The sequence below is a fragment of the Mirounga angustirostris genome, unplaced genomic scaffold (assembly GCF_029215605.1).
Source record: "Mirounga angustirostris isolate CCGP_5_RB_7025 unplaced genomic scaffold, mMirAng1.0.hap1 SCAF_2, whole genome shotgun sequence".
NCBI lineage: Eukaryota > Metazoa > Chordata > Mammalia > Carnivora > Phocidae > Mirounga > Mirounga angustirostris.
The window spans coordinates 16,827,784-16,845,427 of record NW_026991710.1 but is presented as its reverse complement, the minus strand read 5'-3'; the positions used below and the strand labels follow the sequence as shown (position 1 = coordinate 16,845,427).

Below are 17,644 nucleotides of genomic sequence, written 5' to 3'. Positions count from 1 at the left end.
CTTCTGCCCCTCTCTCTCTTTCTTCTTCTTCTGGGATCCCAATTATTCTAATGTTGTTTCGTCTTATGGTATCGCTTATCTCTCGAATTCTGCCCTTGTGATCCAGTAGTTGTTTATCTCTCTTTTTCTCAGCTTCTTTATTTTCCATCATTTCATCTTCTATATTACTGATTCTCTCTTCTGCCTCATTTATTCTAGCAGTTAGTGCCCCCATTTTTTATTGCACCTCATTAATAGCCTTTTTGATTTCTACTTGGTTGGATTTTAGTTCTTTTACTTCTCCAGAAAGGGTTTCTCTAATAACTTCCATATTTTTTTCAAGCCCAGCTAGTATCTTTAAAGTGATGATTCTGAACTCTAGATCTGACATCGTACTAATGTCTGTATTGAGTAGGTCCCTGGCAGTCGGTACTACCTCTTGTTCTTTTTGTTGAGGTGATTTTTTCCGTCTTGTCATTTTGTGCAGAGGAGAATAGATTAATGAGAGAACAAAATGCTAGCAGAGTAACCACGTCCCCAGAAAATATACTCTAAACAAATCAGAAAATACCTGAAGCAGTGGGATAAGAAAGGGAAAGAGAGAAAAAAGAAAAAGATAAAAAAGAAAAAGATAAAGATAAAAACAAAAACAAACAAAACAACAACAACAACAAAAAAAACCCAGAATGTGATCAAATATGATCTATATGGTATATATATCAGTGCCACACACTAGATTTGGGGTGTATTTTGGTCTGTTAGAAGAAAGTGCCTCCCAAAATTTTAAAGAAAAACTTATATATGTACAAAAATAAGAGTTGATATGATGAAGGGATGGAATATGGCTGTAAAAATGGAAATTATAAAAAATTTTATAAAAGGAATTGATAAGAAGTTGTTTGAAAAAAGAAAGAAGAGGATTTAAAAAAAGAAAAAAAAAGGGAGAGGATATGATCAGGCAGGGGAATAGAAAACACCATATACTAGAGATTTAGGGTATATTTTAATCTGTTAGAAGAAACTATCTCAAAATTTTAAAGAGAGAACAACTTATATATATAAGCCAAAAATATGGGTAACTACTATGAAGGGATAGAATATGACTCTAAAAATGAAAAATAAAAATGTTTTTTTTAAAAAAAGGGATTGATAAGATGTTGGTTGAAAAAGGGAAAAAGAAAAATTCAAAAAGAAATAAAAGGACAAAAAGACAGTTAAAAAAAATTTAACTTTAAAAGACTAAAGAATCATGGTAAAAAAGCCATGAATTCTATGTGCAGTATTCCCCTAGCGCTGGAGTTCTGCCGTTCTCATTGATCGGTGAACTTGGTCTTGGCTGGCTGTTCTCGCTGATCTTCTGGGGAGGGGCCTGTTGCCGTGGTTTCCAAAAGTCTCAGCCGGAGGTGGAATTGCCCCGCCCTTGCCCCCTCCCGGCTGAGTAATCTGCTCGGGTTTGCTCTCCGGGGCTTTTGTTCCCTGCGAGCTTTCCGTACAGCTTTGGAGGCGGAGAGTGAAAATGGCGGCCTCCCAATCTCCGCCCTGGAGGAGCTGAGAACTCGGGGCCCCGCTCCCCAGTGAGCCCCCAGAGAAAAGCCGTCAGTCACTCCCGTCTCCCCGGTCTCCGGCCGCACTCCGTGCTTGCCTGGCCTGTGACCGCGCATTTCTCTCTCTGGCACCCGACCCCGGGTGGAGTCTCCAACCCAGCAGATCCCTGCGGTGCACTCCCGCGCGGCTCCTCCCGGGGGAGGAAGGTGAGTCTCCCCGGATCTGCCGCTTGTGGGGTCCCTGCTGGAGGAGCAGGGGCCCGACTGTGCCGCGGATCACGATTTATGGCCACCCCGAGCTGAGAGCCCACGCCTGGGCTCCGCCTCTGCAGCCGGCTTCCCCGCTCCGATACCTGGGAGCTCTGCCGCACTCAGGCACCCCCGGTCTTTCTGTGACCCCAAGGGTCCTGAGACCACACTGTCCCGGAGGGTTCCACCCCCCGCTTAGCCACTAGAGTGACGTCCCTCGGCGGAGCAGACTTTTAAAAGTTCCGCTTTTGTGCTCCGCGGCTCTATCACTTGCCAGAAGCGGCCGTCGGAGGCCCCTCCCCCGCCGTCTATCCTCCCGAATATCGCCTCGGATTCACTTCTCCGCACGTCCTCCCTTCCAGAAAGTGGTCGCTTTTCTGTTCAGAGAGTTGTTGCTATTCCTTTCTTCGATCTCCTGTTGGGTTTGTAGGTGTTCAGAATGGTTTGATCCCTATCCAGCTGAATTCCTGAGAGAAGACGAAATCCAGGTCTCCTACTCCTCCGCCATCTTGCTCCGCCCCCTCTACCTGCATTTTTTATGGCGTCTGTATTCTCTACTGTATAGACCCCAGTGCCCAGGAAATGTTGGAGGACTGTTGTCCTTGTGAGCTTGAGCCAAGCTTGGAGACATAGGATTAAGTCACTTTTTGAGCTAGAGCAATGGTTTTCAAACTCTTCATACATGGGCCAACTGCATCCACTTCACCTGTGAAACTTTTTTAAAAGCACAGATCCCCTGAAGTTTTATTCAGGAGACTGGGCTACAATTTAGGCCCCCACATATTTAAAATCTAGGTTTGTAACTTTCCCCATCTCCATGAAGCTGCAGATAACTTTCAGCTCCTCTCATTGTATAACTTATTGCCTTTACTATGAATGCAGAAAGAATTGACAGTGGACTCTAAAGAAACATAAGTTTTAGGGCCTTATTTGCATGGCACCATGAGTGCTCAGAGTTGCTGGAAATTTAGAGTGGGAAGGGGGACAAGTTACGATCAGGAATCATTTCTACATAAACATTTCTGGTAAATTGCCATGAGAGATCTCAAAAAGAAGGGGCATGAAGGTTTATGACTTTGTTAGTTTGTTATGATTTCTTATCTCATTCTGAAGGACTATCTAATTTTTTTATTCTTAATATGTTACTCCGGCCCCACCCTCTGCAAGATGACCCTCCAAGTAGTAGAAATGCCAGGTACCCAAAACTGGATCTGGCTCTGTTTGAGCTTCTATTAGTGTGAGAAGAAAGGAGGATGATTGGAAGCACAGATAGAAAGAAGGAGTGGCTGAAAAGGAAGTGGTAGATGCTGAATTCACAGCCTTTGATAACCAATTAGATATAGGGAGAAAAGGAAATGAAAACACAAAGTGCTCTGAGTTGGGAATCTTGAGTGATTAGGAAGATGTTGGCATCAAGAATGGATTAAGCAAATGGGGGAAGGGGTGTTGAATATGGTGAAAGGAGATGAGCTCCATTTGGCATTGGAAAACTATATGACAGAATGGAAAGGTACCCTCAAATTTCAGTTTGTTAAAGGCTCAGATGAGAATTTAAGTACAACACTGAGCCCTCTTCTAGTCTTAAGATATGAGATCCATAAATATTTGTCCCTGCCATATAACATTTGGAAACCCCTGAATGGATCACTGTTAAATGATACATTTCTAAATTAAGACTCTTATACAGACATAAAAAATGAACACATGTTAAATATTTCATTTAACTCATTAATTAATAAGGGAGCCAGTAAGATGTTACAACTGGATCAAAAGAGAATTTAATGTACCAGCCATATACAAGCAGATAAGAAATTCTGAAATGAATTTACAAATAGATGCAAAATAGCTTATTCCTTGGACTTGAGGGAGATTGTATTTCTGATGGATAAAATTCATTTGCATGTCTGTAGACAAAAATCATTTGATTATCAATTATCTGTGATTTACAGAACTGTACAATAATTCAAGAAAAATGAAAGGCCCAGGTACTCCATAAAATAAAAACCCTGAGGATTGACACCCAGTGTATTGGTTTTCTGTTTCTATGTACAAATTACCACAAACTCAATGGCTTAAAACATGCCCATTTATTAGCTCATAGTTCTATCAATTAGAAGGTCAGCATGGCTTAACTGGCTCCTCTGCTTAGGGTTTCACAAGAATTCCCCAGGGCTGGGCTCTTATCTGGAGGCTCTAAGGAAGTCTTTCCTTCCAAGCTCATTCAATCATGGGCAGAATTCAATTCCATGTGGTTGTAGGACTGAGGTCCTGTTTCCTTCCTGGTTTTTGGCCCAAGGTTGCTCTTTGCTCCTGGATTTACTCATATTTGTTCTCATGTGATCCTCCCCATCTTCACACCTACAATGGCTTTTTGAATCCTTCTACTGCTCTGAATCTTTCTGTCTCCTTCTTCTGCAACCAACTGGAGAAAGCTCTCCACTTTTAAGGGCTTGTGATTAGGCACATGTAGATAATTTCCATATTTTAAGGTCAATGGATATAGGAATTTTTTTTAAAGATTTTATTTATTTATCTGACAGAGAGAGAGACAGCGAGAGAGGGAACACAAGCAGGGGGAGTGGGAGAGGGATAAGCAGGCTCCTGGCTTTGCAGGGAGCCCGGGGTTCAATCCCAGGACCCTGGGATCATGACCTGAGCTGAAGGCAGATGCTTAACGACTGAGCCACACAGGCATCCCTGGATTTAGGACTTTAATTACAACTGCAAAATCTCTTCATAGCTATTCCTAAATTAGTGTTGATTACATAACCAGGAAACCAGAATCTTGGGAGAATGAACTTTAGGATTATGCCCACCATCCAGTAATCTTTTTGGTCCATTTCAATGTCCTGCACAATATTTTTTCTTTCAAAGCAGCATAAAGAAATTGTTCTATGTGGTTTAAATTTTAGGGATCCTGTCTTGCATGTTTTAGGTAGATATGAACTAAGCATAGTAAGAACACACAAATTCTTCCTTCTTATCCATAGCTTCAGTCTATTTATAACATCATTTTTCAATGCCCAAACCTTATAGATCATCCAAATACTCACAGTGTAATCCCTTAACCCTCCAATTATTACATGGCATTAAGGTTATTATCACTTTCTAATAGCTATGACATTTCTCAGGATGTATGCATCTCATTTGTGTCAGTAGCATTTGTTCTGAAAGCATGACAATGGAAAGGGATGCTCCTGAGAAAGCAAGGCTAGGGAATGGACAAGAAAAGAGCCTTGTGACTCTGGCCTCAAATCTTTACCGCTTACCTGCAGCTAACACATCCAGGAGTCAACAGGGCCCTAGGAACATTGGTTGGAAATTACATTTCTGAGGCAGCAAGTCAGAGATGATTAGAAATAATCTTCCTTGTTGAATCTCCAAAATGGGGTTGCTAAAGCCAAAGAACCACCATAAGCCACAAATATGAAAGTTTTAGAATTTCTACGTGTAACTAACCCCTCCCATTTTGCAATGCTCATCACTAATTATTCCTAAAGCTAGCCAATTTATCACCCTTCTCTTGACTTTCAGGTGATCCAAACTTTTTCACCTTTATAAGATCAAACTTTTCCCTGAGAAAATAATATAGAAACTTACTTAGTCTCCAGCAGGCTTTTATCCTATCAAAGCATATTCTAATACCTACCAGCTCTTGGCAGCTTTCATTTTTTCCTGTTGTTCTCTTGTCCTGAAGCACTCTATACAGACCTATATAACAGCCCATTTTATCCCATTTATTCCATTTATATCTAATGCCCTAAAATAATACTTTCATGTCAAATCAACTCAGACTCATTTGAATCAATTATTTTCCATTTAAATACATGCAAAGAATAACATCTGCATTTCAGTAAAAGATGGGGCATGCTTTTCTTACAATGTCACTACTTGATTATTCTATGGTAAGTATATATTCAAACATTTAGCCAACACAGTCAACTACACAAATCCCTACACAAAAACAAGGAGTTGATATCCTACAATGAAGAGACAAAAATTCTCTGTTTATATTTTTTCAAGTCATAGCTGATAGGTTTTTTTCAAGAAACAATGCAAAAAAAATATTATGTAAATACTACCATTCAAAGGAAATCAATAGCTAGTTATTGAATGTCTATGTTAAGAACAATTACTGTACTCCTTTCCCTGGGAAAAGGGGTAAAATACAGACTTCCCTTCCCTAAGGTATGCACAGTCTAGTTTACATAGAAGCCACACTTGTTCAAAATGATCAATAACATGTTAAAAAAAAAAAAAAAGAAAGGAAGCAGGAAGGGAAAGATGAAGCGGGGGGGGGGAATCGGAGGGGGAGACGAACCATGAGATACTATGGACTCTGAGAAACAAACTGAAGGTTCTAGAGGGGAGGGGGTGGGGGGATGGGTTAGCCTGGTGATGGGTATTAAAGAGGGCACATACTGAATGGAACACTGGGTGTTATACGCACACAATGAATCGTGGAACACTACATCAAAAACTAATGATGTATGGTGATTAACATAATATAATAAAATTTAAAAAATACATTTGCAAAAATGAGAAAAAAAAGATCAGTAACAGTATGCAGTTCTTAAAAGAAAAAGAAAAATGGTTATTCCAAACAATACATGCTGGTGGGAGCAGAGATGGAGGCAGGTTTAAAGGGAAGAATGACCTTCATGGAGAAACTGGGCTGAGAAGACTTCACGGGTGCTACACACAGAGAGTGGGGGGACTTCCAAGCATGGAAACTAGCTTCAGTTAATACATTCTTGCAGAAAGGAAGGAGGGCCAAGGACTATGTTAACTTGGCTGGAATAGACAACAGGAAGCCAAAAAATGGACTGGAAAGGTGGTTGTTAAGTCAGACCACAAAGGGTGTGTCCATTCCTTGGGCTGCCATAACCACATACCACAAACCGATTAGCTCAGACAACAGAAATTTCTCATGTCACAGTTCTGGAGGCTAGAAGTCTAAAATCAAGGTGTTGTCAGGGTTGGTCCCTTCTGAGGGCTGTGAAGGAGAATCTATTCCATGCCTCTGTCCTAGGTTTTGGTGGTTTGTTAGCAATCTTTTGCATTCTTCAGCTTGCATATAGACATATCACCCTGATCTCTGCCTTTGTGTTCACATGGTATTTTCCCAGTGTGTGCCTGTTTTTGTCCAAATTTCCCATTTTTATAAGGACATATTCTATTAGGGGCCCAACCTACTCCAGGATGCCCTCATTTTAGATAATTACATTTACAAGGATCCTATTTCCATATAAGATTGCATTCTTTTTTTTTTTTTAAAGATTTTATTTATTTATTTGAGAGAGAGAGAATGAGAGAAAGCACATGAGAGGGGGGAGGGTCAGAGGGAGAAGCAGACTCCCTGCCAAGCAGGGAGCCCGATGCGGAACTCGATCCAGGGACTCCAGGATCATGACCTGAGCCAAAGGCAGTCACTTAACCAACTGAGCCACCCAGGTGCCCCATAAGGTTGCATTCTGAGGAGCTAGGACTTCAACATATAATTTTAGGCGGACATGATTCATCCCCAACAGAGGGCACTGGAAAGCCGGCTTCAGTTTGGTCTTGATTTGTTAGGCACTAAGGGACTATTCAAGATTTACTTATTGCCAAATTTAAATGTTAAATTAAATTTATTTATTGTTAAGAACTCATTGTTAAATTGGTTTCTAGAGCAGTGGAGTGCACTGAAGAAGAGAGAAACCTATTAATATGAAGTTATAAATTAAAATGCAGGCACAGAGGAGGTGCATCATGTTGATATTATATGATTCCTACAGGTATATTAATTAATCAGATACTCTCAGCACAGAGGAAAAAGAATGTATCTATGAGGTTTAAATGAATTTTAAGCACTTCCTGAGTATTTAAAAAATGTCAAACATTGTTCTAAGAACTTAACATGAATGATCTAATTCAACCTCCCTCAATATCCCAATGAGATATATATATATACACACACATATATATATTCTTATGATTTCATTTTTAGGTGGAGAGGCTATAATAAAAAGGGTAAGCACTTGCATAACTGGCAAAACATGGATTCCAATCTGGGTAGTCTGACATGGTAAAGCAACCAGTTATAAATAAGAGATTATTTTTGGAAGGGTCATGCTTTAAGTTAAAAACTCATTGCATTTTGCACTCTACTCTGATATCGTTAATTTAAAAACAGTATTTTAAATTTCTGGTAATTGAGTAAAATTGGCCCTGCACAAGATCCTTATTCTGTGACTTTCACTTGATAAAGTTCCAGAAGACATAAAGTCCAGTGTGAGAAAGCACTGGACCCTGGAGGGTGACAGCTGCTCAATAAATGTGTCTTTGAGTAAATTAGTCAACCTTTCTACACTTATGTTTTGTTCACTCTAGAAATTGTGTCATAGGCTGGGGTCCCTGAAATGTGACCCCTGAAAGATATTTAGTGTGCAGAATATTGACGATGGGATGCTCTTGACATCTATGGGAGGAAGGGAAGAGAGAGAGCAGTATGCAGAGGAAGATGTTGAGCTGTTATGTAGTCTCACTGGAAGCTCCAGTCAATCCCATGGGGAGTGCTGACACTAGAATGTCCTTCAGAGTTGTCCCAAGTGGGTCAAGATGGAAAGCTAATATGTCATTGGATATGGATCACCCTGGGAAAGGCGTGAACATGGGCAGGGCCACATGAAAGGAGTGGCCAAGAAGTCCTTCATCGAAGGGGCATCTAGGCAGAACATCCTAATCCTAGTTTTTCTTTCTTTTTTTTTTTTTTTAAAGATTTTATTTATTTATTTGAGAGAGAGAATGAGATAGAGAGAGAGAGCATGAGAGGGGGGAGGGTCAGAGGGAGAAGCAGACTCCCTGCTGAGCAGGGAGCCCGATGTGGGACTCGATTCTGGGACTCCAGGACCATGACCTGAGCCGAAGGCAGTCGCTTAACCAACTGAGCCACCCAGGCGCCCCTCTAATCCTAGTTTTTCTAATGACAGATTTTACCTGGTAGGTGTTCAAAAAATTGTTTCTCTTCTCATTTTACCTAAAGTTCTTCTTACTGGTATAGTAAAACTGAAAGTATTGGTTACTTTTGTTTACTTTTCTTTTATACTATTTTTTCTTTTCTTTTTCTTCTCTTTAAAGCACAAATCAAATATCTGAAACAAATAATAAGTTTGTTATGGGCCAAATTGTGCCCACTCCTCAAAAGTCATATGTTGAAGCACTAACCCCCCAGAAATTCAGAATGTGATTGTATTTGGGGATAGGAGCTTTAAAGAAGTGACTCAGTTAAAATGAAACGCTTGGGGTGGGCCCTAATCCAATTTGACTAATATTCTTATAAGAAGAAGATCCTTGGGCCCACAAGGACATCAAGGACGTGCACACACAGAGGGAAGAACATGTGAGGGTGTGGCAAGAAGGTGGCCATCTGCAAGGCAAAGAGAGCCCCCAGCAGAAGTGAAACTTGCTGACACCTTGATCCTGAACTTACAGCCTCTAGAACTGTGATAAAATAAATTTCTATGGTTTGAGTCACTCAGTCCATGATATTTCCTTATGGCAACCCTAGCAAATTAATACGGAGTTTATGCCAGCTCATGACACAGTTTTCAGCTTCCTAATTCTCATTCTGGGGACATCCTTAAAAAAATCAAAATCTTGGGCGCCTGGGTGGCTCAGTTGGTTAAGCGACTGCCTTCAGCTCAGGTCATGATCCTGGAGTCCCGGGATCAAGTCCCACGTCGGGCTCCCTGCTCAGCAGGGAGTCTGCCTCTCTCTCTGACCCTCCCCCCTCTCATGCTCTCTATCTCATTCTCTCCCTCAAATAAATAAATAAAATCTTAAAAAAAAAAATCAAAATCTTGGTGTGATGTGGGGTACTTTATTTGAAGTAAAACCTGAAAGAAATGCAAAATGCAAATCAAGTCAAAAAACACCTAGTTAGTGTTGGAATGGAAGAATTATATGAGTTTTGTATGGCCGTTGTAGCAAATTACCACAATATAGTGGCTTCGAACGATATGACTCTATTATCTTAGAGCTCTAGAGTTCAGAAGTTGAAAATGAATTTCATCGAGTTAATACCAGTGTGTTGGCAGGGCTGCATTCCTTTCCAGAGGCTATAGCAGAGAATCTGGCTTTTTGCCTTTTTCATCTTCTTGAGGCTGCCCACGCTCCTTGACTCAGGGCCCCTTCCATCTTCAAAATCAGCAATGGAAGCTCAGATCTTTCTCACACGCAGTACTGTGACACGCACTTCCCTGCCTTCCTTATGGCCCCCGTGAATTCATTGGGTCCACCCAGATAATCTTCTCATTGCAACATTCTTAACTTAATCAATGTGCGGTCTCTTTTGCCATAGAAGGTAACATATGCATAGATCCTGGGAATTAGGACTTGTGCATCTCTAGATGGCCATTATTCTGTCTGCCCCAGGGATATGAGAAAAGTGTGAGAGAACAAAAGGAAGCGCTTTACCTCTGCCCAGGTTGGTGCTTGGAAAGGCTTCAGAATTTGAGATTTTAGGATTAGTAAGTAATTCCTAGGTGGGGAATAGAAATGAAGATCGACTCTCTATACAGAAAGACCATGGCATGAAAAAGCATATCTGGGTTTGGAGAAATACAGGAATATACATTTTGTCATTCAGAGCAAGAAATAAGTACAATAAAAAAATAAGATGGGGTAACCAGATAGACATTAGGGCATTTGAACTGTGTGTCAAGGCAATAACAATATTTAAACAATTTGAATGGGATCTGTAGGAAATAGGGGTGAGAGGACATTGGAAATAAAAAAGGGAATTCCACGTGGCAGAAACAGCACCAGCAAAGTCATGGAGATGGTAATGATTGAGCACATTCATTTTTACTCTGTCCTTGGGAATGCAAGGAACATACTGGGAAATATAGTCATCAAAGTTTCTGTTAGGCTCAAAGGAGGCTCAAGATTCCAAAAGAAGGTAGGCTAGCGGGGAAAACACTCATTTTAGGAAGATATATTTTTCATTAGACATTATTTCTAAACATGCACATCTTAACATCCGATGTATTCCATTACTATGGAAAGTTTCCTATCACTCATTTTCCCACTGCCTTTTCCATTACTGTGTCAAATATCTAACCATAAATATCCTATATCAAGTTCTTACATGCCAACACAGTAGTAAGGGCTGCATTAAGAATCATTAAACCCATTGAACAGATGAACAGGCTCTGACAAGTTAAAACATTAAAGCCACACAGAGACAGATCTAAGACATTTTTCTGAAAACAATACTCCAGTAAGATTACGAGAAGTGAAAATAGCCCTTTGTCCATTTATAAAATTGCAGAATCAAAAAAAAGCCTGCGTTTTCTTTCCCCCCTAAAGATCTAGTATCTTCAAATTTTAAAGTAATGGATAAAAAAGAAATGAAAGAAAGAAACAATTGAGGAGGGGGGAAGAGAAGAGAAAGAATCCCTTCTGGCTCTCCTGATTAGAAAGGTTTGAAAAATCATCTGCTGCCAGTTGGTAGTTGCCACTTACAAGGATTTAAGTGCCTCGGTTGGTTACCATCTCTGGGCATGCCACTCACTGCTGTCCTCTTTTGCTGAAAGAGTTACTTTTTCTCCAGGAAGATACAGTGATTTGCTGTGTGATGGTCAGTTCTTCTAGTGTACCAGCGAGGAGTCAGGTACAAGGGACTCTAAGGTCTTCCTGCCCTTGGAAATTAACCATGAGAGTTGATCTTTTACCATGGTCGATCCTGATCCTTATTCTTGACATATTTCACCAAGATGAAGGGACAGAAAAAAGAGACATTAACTATCAGTAGGGGTGATTAAAGGGATGGAACACAGCGAAGGGGCTAGAAGTTCATAGGGAGCAGGCCAAGGACATAAGGAAGGTTGTATCATATCAACAGTATGAAGGTAGCAAAAGTCTTGTTGGAGGAAGAAGGGAGTCATAAACAAATGGAAAAATTTCTCAAGGAGAAGAGACAGTGACCACTGTAGACACATTTTGCCAAATTAATAGTTTGTCTTGAACCAATCATTATCCCTGAGTGGTATTAGGACTCAGTGGTCTGGCTCCACCCTGTTTTCTCTACAGAATTTATCTTGCTGGGACCCTCCAGCATCAGTACTGAGCTTGATGGGTTGGCTTGGATTGGAAGATGACTCCTAGCGTGTCTCTTAGACATTTAGGTCTCTGAACTTTATGCTAGAAGAATTGTAATCAAGGGAGGTTTTTGAGATGTTTTCTGAGAGAGGAATGGACAAGAGGAAGGGAGCCGTCTAGAACATTCTGGTTAGAATGCATCTCTAGCAACTGGATAGTTTCTTCAAGATTCAGCACACTGTAACTTCTAGCTTACAAACCCAGTGACCACCAAATCCTTATTTACTGAACTAATAAACCTAGAACAACAGTCAAATCACATTTCAGTGTGGTAATATTTAAAAAGAAGATTGCATTGTTGGGTCTGTGTACTTTCCTGCTTTCATTGTTCCTTCTAAGACTTATTCTTTGTTAATTTTCCCAAAAGATTACTAGCTTCCTTCGGTGTTTGTTTGTTCTTCAGGCAAGTCATTAGGTGGGGAACAGAAGGTCAGAGAATAAAACACTTTGCACCATAGGCCATTAAACAGTGGTAAATAAAATTAAAACACAGAGATATGTTGGAACCTTAGGGCAAGGCAAGTATTGGGAAACATTTTTGTGACTCAGAAAATTTAAGGCATTACTTTAAATTACTCAGTTAGTGTCAAAGCTAAGGCTGTGCTCTAAAAACAGCTTTCTCAAGGTATCTAGAGAGTATATTTTAAACCTGTGATAAAATAGCTTTGCTTTGGAAAATGTAATAAATTCTGTTACTTAGACTGGATTATAATGTTAACAATAACAGGATTTATGACCATTTACTTTGGGCCAAGGACTGTTAAGCACATAATATGGGATATTTCAGTTAATATTTATAATAAAAAAGAGGGGCATTATTATTTTCCCCATTTGACAAAAGAAGAAAGTAGAGCTCAAAGATATTCAGTAACCACCCCGAGGTAATGTGGCTGATAAGTGGCTGAGTCAAACCTGTTGTGTTAGACTTTATGGCCCATGTTTGTCCTCACTGGGCAGTTCTTGGAGTGCTCTTAGTATGCAAATATTCTGGATAATCAAAAACCCTCACCGACACACTTTTAAGAGTAAGTTTTCAATATAATAAATTGTATATATATGTGTGTGTGTGTGTATACCCATATATAATTACATATATATATATATACGTATATATGTATTTCAATTTAACCATCCTTTAAGCATTCAAAAAACATTTTAGGATTTTTCAATGTATCCAGGTAATCATCCCCACTAGAACTTGTCGATTTTCCTGTAAAAATGTAAACACGATGGTCGATAGAAAGTTTTGCACTGGGGTGCCTGGGTGGCTCAGTCGTTGGGCGTCTGCCTTTGGCTCAGGTCATGATCCCAGGGTCCTGGGATCGAGCCCCACATCAGGCTCCCTGCTCGCGTGAGGCCTGCTTCTCCCTCTTCCACTCCCCCTGCTTGTGTTCCCTCTCTCACTGTCTCTCTCTGTGTCAAATAAATAAATCAAATCTTTAAAAAAAAAAAAAAAGAAAGTTTTGCACTAAACAGCGGTAACTGCTTTCATGCTAGCTGAAATGTAGGATGCAGCCCATATGCTCTGTGAATTAAAGGTTTACCAAAAGGGGGATTAATTAGTGAAGTTAGCCAGGCACAGAAGGACAGATACCATACGATTCCACTCATATGAGGTATCTAAAATAGTCAAACACCTAGAAAGAATAAAATGGTGGTTACCAGGGACTGGGAGGAGGGGAAGTAGAGACCTGCTGTTCAAGGGACATGACCTTCCAGTTGCAGAGATGAATAGGTACTAGAGTTCTGCTGTAATACTGTGCCTATAGTTAACAGGACTGTATTGTGCACTTACACATTTGTCAAGAGGGTAGAACTCTTGATCTACCACAAAAAAAAAAAAAAAAAAAAAGTGGTGACTAATAGCACGTCTTTGCTTTAGTGGTCCCATAGATCCTCACTGAAATCAGTTTCTCTGCATGAGAATATGTATTGAAGTCTATGAAGTCATCTCAGCAACTGCAATTGCTGAGCGCGAGTCTGTATCATTTTGAAAGCATTGTATCTTCCCTCTTTGACCCATTCCATGTCTCTACTTAATCTTAAGTGAAGAGAATAATGTTTTTGACCAGCAGAGAGCAGCAATGATATACTTTATAAGAGCAAGACTGGTGAACCTGGCCATCTTTTTTCAATGTCTGCTTTGTGAGATCCTCACAGACTCTGTTTTGCATGATCCCGTCTTTGAGTGGAGCATGATTAAAGGATCGTTGAGATTCCCTGAACTCAGTGGATGAGGCTGTTCTGCTGGCCTGGGTCCCCATCCCATGTTAGAGTCCTACTGGTTTCATGGGTGGCATTGGCCCCTGCTGGCTGGGTTGTCTTCTGGTACTGCCAGCAGGGACTGGATGTCTGAGTCACAGTGCCACTCCATCGTGGTGGCATCCATCCTCATTACTCACTTGTGTTCAAGGCTGGGAGTCATGGTGCTCATGGAGTTTGTATGGTGTTCTGTGTTGACTCACAATATGGCCTTCTTGTATAAAAGGCTGTTAAGGATCTTTGGGGATAATGGAAGGGATCACGTTGGTAGAGGAGTAGACAGGGACATAAGCTTGGGGGGATGTGTATTGTCAGAAAACAGGAATAAAGGAAAGGAGATGAACAGGAATCTAGAAAAAAGACAAAATGAAGAATCTGTGAGTAGCAGAGATTTCAACAAGTAGATCCTCGATTTCTAAATCCCCTTGGTGATGGTGAAAGTAAATTAGCAAAGTTATTGACTTTGGGAGTAGATGGGTTTGGGGGACAGAACAACTTTGGCCTCATTTTGAGGACTCAAGCTAGAGTACATGGGGTCAGAGGGAAGTGGTTAAGAAAGAATCCTACAGAAGAAAGTTAATGTCAAAGCAACTTGGAAACAAAGAAAGACTCTTTCCCTCCAGTGCAGCAGGGATGTAGAAAGCCATGAATAATGACATCGAGAGACTTTGATGTGAAAAGGAAATTGGAAATTAATTACTTCAATCTGCTCAATAAAGCAAAAGGCCTTGGCTTCCAGAGTGTGTGTATGTGTTTCTTTGAGGATTGGTTGCTTGAGAGCAGAAAACAGAAAATGAAATACAACTTAATATGAAGGATGCTGAAAAGTCTCATGAGTTTAGCTGATATCATGTAACAACTGATTGTGGTAGAACCAAGAGAGGTTGTAGTCATATCATCTTAATTACCTGAGACTGTAGGTATTCAGAAGGTAACAGGTGGTAAAATTTACTGAGTGGCACTGAGGAGGATGGTAGAAGATGAAGGGATTGATGAATATAGGGAGAGGATGGTTGAATCACCTAATCTTGGGACCTAGGCAAAAGAGAAAACAAGAAAAGATGGGCCATGATGATGGACTGGGGAATAGGAGTTTGAGAAAATGGGAGCCTTATAGGACTCCAGAGGAATATGGGATGCAGAAGAGTGAAGATAACTGTTCTCATTTTCCAATTGACATGCTGATCTGTCTTGAGCATTTTTAGTTCTTGGCACATAGGGCATCTGGGTGGCTCAGTGGGTTAAGGGTCTGCTTTCAGCTTGAGTCATGATCCTAGGGTCCTGGGATCGAGTCCTGAATTGGGCCCCCTGCTCAACAGGGAGTCTGCCTCTCCCTCTCCCTCTGCCCCTCTGCCCTGATAGTGCTCTCTCTCACTCTATCATAAATAAATAAGTAAGTAAATAAATAAATAAAATCTTTAGTTCTTGGCACATAGAAGATAATCAATACATATCTGCTAAATAGATTAATAATTATTGTTAAACCCAGGCCATTTAAAAAATGAAGCATTATAGTTGTACATACCAGGAAATAAGCACCTTTTGTTATAAATAGGACAACCCTAGAGACATTTAAAAGGGGAATATTTTAACTACATGTTCCTCTGCCCCTCTCCGTAACCACCACCCAAGGAGAGAAGTATTAGCATTGTGTCATAATTACCAATGAGGCAATTAATGAATTTCCTTCTGTTAAAAAAGGACCCTTTTTGACCTTTTCAAAAAAACTTCCTGCTCTAACCTCTGGTCAATTACACGTGCTGCAAACCCATAAAGAGTCTTTGGCCCTTCACTTGCACCGGCCCATGGAATCCAGGCTCACATCTTCAGGGGCACAGACGTCCAGAAGTCTAAAGCTGGAAGATTCCTTGGGAGCAGCAAGACCATAAAACTTATCTACCAAATCAAGCCAACTCAGAGAGAAAGGGAACACTTCTCATAATTAGCCAGATTGCAGCTTAAAACTAAGACGGTCAGTGAATGCAAACCTCTGTTCTATGTGAGAAATGAAGGCTCCAAGAGGGTAAGTGGTTTTCTCCTAATCCAGTGTCTCCATCCAACAGGTACAAGGATTTGGGTAAACAGTAGAAACTTCCCATGGTTTGTTGGGTGCTGTGTTTCAAAAGCAAGTGGCAAATCCATTTCTGCCAAATGGGTAAACATCTAACAGCACGTGGTACAAGAACAAGGTCAGTGATACAAGCTGTTCTTAGACGCTTGGTGAGGTTCCTGCTCTTGGCCCTTCTATGCACCTTGATTACATTTTGCGTGAAAGGTCTTCGCTGCCTGCAAAGCAGCATTGGGACTGAAGTACATGCAACTAACTCTCTCTATTTACATTTTAAATAATTCATTTTGAAATATTTTCAAACTCATAGAAAGGCTACCAGAATAGCACAAAGAACTCCTATCCTTCACTTCACCCAGAATCCCCAACACCTCTCTTTCTCTCTCTCTCAACTAGTTTCTGAATCAGGAAATCAACACTGATCAATACTTTCACTTCATCCGGTGACCTTATCTGAGGAACCACATCCGGAAGGTAGATTCTTTCAAATGTCAATTTCACATTCCTGAGACTTAGATTGAAATTATGCTATATACAAGTTTATAGCAAAGTATTTTTAACTTTTTTATTGAAGAATAATGTATATACAGAAAAGTACACATATCCTAAGTTTACATCTTGGAGAATTTTTTCAAAGCAGACACTTGTGTAACCACGGACCAATCAAAGACATAAACAGGATCCCATAAACCATCCTCATGCTCCCTTCTTGTTACCATTCCCTCCCTCTGTGATAACCACTTTCCTGATTTCTAAAAGCAAGGATGAGGGCGCCTGGGTGGCTCAGTTGGTTAAGCGACTGCCTTCGGCTCAGGTCATGATCCTGGAGTCCCGGGATCGAGTCCCGCATCGGGCTCCCTGCTCAGCGGGGAGTCTGCTTCTCCCTCTGATCCTCCCCCTCTCATGCTCTCTGTCTCCCATTCTCTCTGAGATAAAAAAATAAAAAATAAAAAATAAAAGCAAGGATGACTCCTTTGGGTTTGCTTTCTATGTAAATGTATAATATATAGTATGTACTCTTCTGTGATTGCTCAAAATTATCTTATCACCTTCATCCACAATGCTGCAATGTGTTTATAGGGTTCTTGCTGCTTCATAATATCCTGTGTGGGACTGGGCCCTAATTATTTTACCCATTCTACGACCTCCACCCCATGTCTCCACTTTCAAGGAATTTATAGTAGTGTGGAATCTATTGAGAATTAGGACGGACCACGATATGATTTTTTAATACTAAAGAGAAGGACCGATATTACCCAATGGAGAGGTTTCTTGGAACTGGTACCTTTATAATTTTGAAGAACGGCTAGGAATTGCAGAGTGACAAAAGGAAAGAAAAGAATTTCAGCTTGTGCAGTGGTTCAAAGACAGAACAATTAGTGTAGTGATTGTCAAACCC

General features: G+C 40.5%; 1 protein-coding gene across 1 annotated transcript in view; it reads left to right on the top strand.

The window, feature by feature from the left end:
- Positions 1–17,644, top strand: part of KCNIP4 (potassium voltage-gated channel interacting protein 4) — a 1,124,788-nt gene that overhangs the window by 752,202 nt on the left and 354,942 nt on the right. The gene's annotated exons all lie outside the window — the stretch shown is intronic.